The sequence below is a fragment of the Trichechus manatus genome, unplaced genomic scaffold (assembly GCF_000243295.1).
Source record: "Trichechus manatus latirostris isolate Lorelei unplaced genomic scaffold, TriManLat1.0 scaffold00117, whole genome shotgun sequence".
Taxonomy (NCBI): domain Eukaryota; kingdom Metazoa; phylum Chordata; class Mammalia; order Sirenia; family Trichechidae; genus Trichechus; species Trichechus manatus.
Window position 1 is genome coordinate 236222 of NW_004444053.1, and position 5945 is coordinate 242166.

General features: G+C 37.2%; 1 pseudogene; it reads right to left on the reverse strand.

Annotated features, from left to right (window-relative positions):
- Window positions 1-2703: 2703 nt before the first annotated feature.
- On the reverse strand, window positions 2704-5270 carry LOC111821956 (RWD domain-containing protein 4 pseudogene; annotated as a pseudogene).
- Between the last annotated feature and the right edge of the window lie 675 nt (window positions 5271-5945).

Genomic DNA, 5945 nt, shown 5'->3' on the forward strand with positions numbered 1-5945 from the left:
TGTGTGTTGTTGAGTTTCTTTGTTCCACTTAATGTTCTGTGCCAAGTTGTTTTTCTTTCTGTATTTTCTTTTCATCTTTTGCATTGTTGTTGATTTTGTATTTGCTGAGTCTTTATGTTTTTCTTGTTTCTTTATTTTGATGTGCAGAATTGTTAGTTTCCTTTGTGGTTACCTTAATATTTTTCCCTATTTTTCTAAGTTTAAACCAGTCTTTTATATCTTTATATCGTCTTGACTTCCTCTGCATATGAAAAATCTATGTCTCCTTTTTTTAAGTCCCCCTTTTTTATTTTAATGTCGTCATCTTTTACATAATGACATCAGTTTCCCTGTTTTCAGTGTTATCGCTTTGATTTACTTTTGTGACTTGCCTGTCTGGGTTGGTATCTGGTTGCTCGGTCCTGGGTTCTAGTCTTAGGTTGTTATCTGATGTTATTCATTTTCTAACCAGAGGACTCCCTTTAGTGTTTCCTGTAATTTTGGTTTGGTTTTTGCAAATTCCCTAAACTTCTGTTTATCTGGAAATGCCCTAATTTCACCATCATATTTGAGAGACAGTTTTGCTGGATATATAATTCTTGGCTGGAATTTTTTTTTTTCCTTCAGTGCTTTATATATGTCATCCCATTGCCTTCTTGCCTGCATGATTTCTGCTGAGTAGTCTGAGGTTAGTCTTACGCTCCTTTCTAGAAGACTTTTCATTTATCCCTAGCTGCTCTTAAAATTCTCTCTTTATCTTTGGTTTTGGCAAGTTTGATTATAATATGTCTTGGTGACTTTCTTTTGGGATGTACCTTCTGTGAGGCTCGATGAGCACTTTGGATAGATATCTTCTCATCTTTCACAAAATCAGGGAAATTTTCTGCCAACATATCTTCAACAATTCCCTCTGTATTTTCTGTTATCCCCCCTTGTTCTGGTACTCCAATCACTTGTAGATTACTCCTCTTGATAGAATCCCACATAATTCTTAGTTTCTTCATTTTTTAAAATTCTTTTATCTGATTTTTCCTCATATAAGTTGGTGTCAAGTGCTTTATCTTCAATCTCTCTAGTTCTGACTTCCATTTCCTCAATTCTGCTCCTATGACCTTCTATTGAGTTGTCTAATTCTGAAATTTTATTGTTAATCTTGTGGATTTCTGATTGCTGTCTCTCTATGGATTCTTGCAGCCTGTTAAATTTGTCATTATGCTCTTCTCTAATCTTCTCAATTTCCTCTATTGCTTTGTCTGCATTTTGCATAATTTCCTTCCTGATCTCTTGAAGAATTCTGTATATTAATCTTTTGTATTTTGCCTCCAGTAATTCCAAGAAATTCCCTTTCTCTGGAAAATTCCTTGATTCTTGATTTTGAGAGCTTGCTGAAGCCATCTTGCTCCGCCTCATTATGTGATTTGATATTGACTCTTGTCTCTGAGCCATCAATAATTTATTATATTCATTTATTTTATGTTTGCTTACTGTGTCCTAGCTTCTTTTTTTTGTTTTGATATGCCCAAATAGGCTGCTTGTGTGAGCTAGCCCAATCTCCAGTGCCCCTGAAGCTCCAGTGTTCTGCCACCAGGTGGCCAGAGCTGTCACTAAGTGTGTGAACCCAGTAGTCCACTCACTCCTCCTGTATGGATTCAACTCAGGTTTCCAGGGAGTCAGCCACCAAGTCTGTGGTGCAGGCTCTCACCCACAGTCCTAGACAGGCATGGTTATTGGTGTAGGCACAGACATCCAGCTGGAGCAAAGGAACACAGGCTGAGAAAGACGGGGCTGATGGCTACCCCTGAGTGTCCAGGAGGAAAGCGTGTCCCTGTTCCCTAGAGCTCATAGCTGGGTGGGTTTTGCAGCTGGACTATGAGCACCCAATGCTGTTCGCTGTAAGAACTGCGGTCACCTCTTATTCTTGGGCCCCTGTAGCATGTGGCTAGGTGGTGTGGGTGCAGCCTACAGTCCTCAGGCCTGAAGGTAGGTGAAGACCCTGCTTAATGGGCAGAACAGTGTCAATTGTCACGAACTTACCACTTCACAGCTGAAACAGTTGAAGTTAGACCTCAGGTATATATCCTGTTCTACTGTGGTAATGAGGGCCTACACTGTTGAAATGGGCTCACAAAGTCTATGCAGGGGGAAAGGCCCTCAACATCCGTGGACCCCTTATGCCTGTGCCTAGGCAAAGGAGCTGTGCCTACCCTGAGTTCCTGGCTTAGGTGAGCCAACAGATTATTTTTGGCCCATTTGGTTAATTTGTTCCCTCTCCAAGGTCGGGAGAATGGCTGAGGGTGCATGCCGGGTCCTACTTCTGGCCCAGGGGACTTGGCAGCCCCTGAAGCCATCTTGGACCCAGTGCAGAGCTGGGAGTGTGGAGGTAAATGGGAAAGAGGTTTTTCCCAAAGGGGGGTGTTTTTGATCCATGAGGTAGACTAGACGCATGTACTTATCTTTCACCAGTCGAGGGCAGCTTCTCACTGGTTCTGGTTGGCTGAGTAGACTTTCTGCCACTGGATCTTTCCTGATGTGAAAGACAGCCCCTGAGCGCTGCTGCTTGCCTGCCTCACCATGTACCATGAGCTGATCCAGCCTGAAGGGCTCAGGCTCTCACCAGGTCAGGTCTGGCAACTCCTCGCTGCTTCCGAACCTTCTCTCCCTCCCCCTGCCACTCAACCCGATTCCTCAACTTTGCCTTTGATGTTCAGGGCTCCTAATTTGTCATATATAATAAATTCACTTGTTTTTTTGGGTCTTTGTTGTAAGGGGGACCACCGGAAACATCTGACTACTCTGCCATCTTGGCCCTGCCCTTCACTCTTTATGTTGATACACGTCTTTGTTTATGAAATATGTCTTTATGTGTGAAACACATCTTTATGTGTGAAACATGTCTTTATGTGTGAAACATGTCTTTTTGTGTGAAACTTGTCTTTATGTGAGAAACATTTATGTGTGCAACACTTATGCAAGAATGAACCATATATGAAATATAGCTATGTATGAAACGTAGTTATACTTGAAATATAATTATATATGAAATATAGTTATATATGAAATATTTGTATAAAGAAAAAATTTGATATAAGATATATTGTTATATACAAACATCAAAAATATGAAATGTTTTTGAGTGTGTGCAATTCTGAGTTTATTGCTTACTAATTATGTCATTCCACACAATTTTGAATAAACAGACTTTGAGAAAATATATGGGGAGTGTTAACAGATGATGGCAATATTGATGAAAATATTCAAGCGTTTTACATAAACTGCCCACCACCACCTCCAGAAATTTCTATATTTCATATAAAAAGAGTAAAACTAGTTCATTGGTATTTAACTAGCATTCTTTGTAATCAAGGAACCACACTAAGTCTGAACAATTCCAGAAGCTTCACTAGCAGATCTAGCAGTTTTGGTTTCTTTAGAAAACAAAATAGCAAACAAATCCACACAACAACAACAAAAACATTACAAACACACAACTTCAAAACAAAAGCTGGCATATTCCAGTGGTCCTGAATTTTAACATTTCTCTCTGTCATATTAATTCAAGAAATAAAATGTGACTCAGCTTTTGCAAATGAGATTAAATTCCTTCATTGTTATTATACTTACTTTATAATTACAAAGATTTAACTGACGCCAACGTTATTGATCCAGTAAAAACCATGCATACAACTCAAAATCTCTTATGCTAAGGTAACTTCCTTAGAAATCAATTATTCTTTAAAAAGTCAGATCTAAGCTTCACAGGTATAAATTGAGGAACTAACATTTTTACCCTTCCTGATACTACAGCATTAATCCTAAGTGTTTTTAAAGCTGAGAGATATATACAGAATCACTGTATATGTCGCACATAAACATCTATGACTTTTCCTGATACATTAAAACTACATCAGTAGTTTCCTTTATTAATTATTTTTAAAAATCAAGCATGCACTACAGTTCAGCATTTGAAAGACTTTATGTCTATTATGACAAAGATGCTCAGGTTGAGAAATATGATTGTATACTTGAAAAGACACTCTGGAAAGAAACAAAACTTGAATGTGTTTTATGTTAAACCATTTAGAAGACCTCAATTATCAAACAACTAAAAACACACAATAGCCAATAAATAGGAATTTATTAAAATCATTGTTTCCAACAAAAAAATTAAATATTAAGGCACCTTTTACTCAATCATGGTATATGCAGCAAAGAGACATGTTTCAAATAAGAGTCAGCACTTCTATTTAAAATGTTTTCTAATGTATTTGGCAGATTTTTTAAAAAATATATTCTCTTATTCCACATACCATTGAAAGCTCTCATGATTATATATCTTGACCCAAACCGAGAGAAAAGCATAAACAGATATTCATTTATTAAAGAGAAGCAGTTCATCCTTGAAAAATAAAAAGGAACTACAAAGAGCATTATGTATAAAGTCCAAATACTGGTATTTAAATTTCTTTGAAGCAATTTATTCTTCAGTAATTAAGAGAAAGAACTTTATTTAAGAAGCGTATCAATATGGATCGTGCGGCCAATTAATAGTTCACTCAGTTATTTTGCTCACTGGGATGAGGGTTTGAAAAGGGCTTCAGACTCCTTTATCACCATTCATTTTTTAAAGTATGCTGTCTCTTTGTCTCAAATTCCAAGCATTATTCATCATCTTTAGATCCAGTTTTGGTTAAATGCTACGCCAGGTCAACCCAGTTCCAGCCTCGAGGAAGTTCCCCTTTATGATCTGTTTCGTCTGCCAGCTTACATTTCTAGGCTTTTGAAAGTTGTTCTTTTTTGTCTTTTTTCTTACTTGATGGAGCTGTATTAGGAGTTTCAACTGAGATGATACTGCTTATGGATGTTGTAGAATCAATGGGATGGTGATTCTCCATGAACTGTTCCTTATTGTCCTTGGCATGTTCAGATAACGTATAGGTCATAGCAGTTCCAAGATTAACTTCAACTGCTTCCTGTAACTTGGCTAATATACTCTGCTTTACAGCTGATGGTCTGCAATGCACAACAGAGTGCCTGTATTGAAATGAAACTGGACTTAATTCTCGGAAACTTTCATCTCCTTCTTAAATAGAACATAATGCTTCTAGTTCCATCTCCTGGTCCTCGTTGGCACTCATCACGTTGGCCAAGGGCGTCTCCCAGACGGACGGAGTTTGCGACGACTAAGAGAAAGCGAGGGCAGTAGCCCCAAGATCCTGACGTCCCCTGTCGCACCCTCCGCAGCGGACACACCCTGCACACCTGCAGACGGGAGTCATGCGCGCCGCCGGCCCCCAGGCAGCGCCAAGCAGCCGGCGGGTGCCTGTGGACGGGGAGCCGGAGCCACCGCAGGAGGGGTGTCCAGGTGTCTGGGGGAGGCAGCAGGCTGAAATATTTTTATACATATTTTTATATTTGAAATATTTTTATATATGAAATGTTTTTATATGTGAAATTTTTCATATAACAAATATTTTTGTATAAGAAGTATATATGAAATGTTTTTATGAATGCAACGTCTTTATATATGAAATGTTTTTTATATAGGAAAAGTTTTCATACATGACATTTTTATACATGAAATATTTTTCTACATATTTTTTAGTACATGAAATACTGTTATACATGAAAGACTTGTATACATGAAATATTTTTATTTATGAAATATTTTATATATGGAATATTTTTATATATGAAATATGTCTATATACAATATATTAGTATATGAAGTGTAGTTATGTATGAAATATTTTATATAAGAAATAATTTTATAAATGAAATGTTTTTATATATAAAATGTTCTTATGTATCAAATGTTTTTATATATGAAATGTTTTTATGTATGAAATATTTATGAGTGAAACAGTCTATGTGTGAAACACATATTTACGTGTGAAACACATCTATGTATTGTCTTTATGTTGATACACATCTTTATGTGTGAAACATGCCTTTATGTGTGAAACACG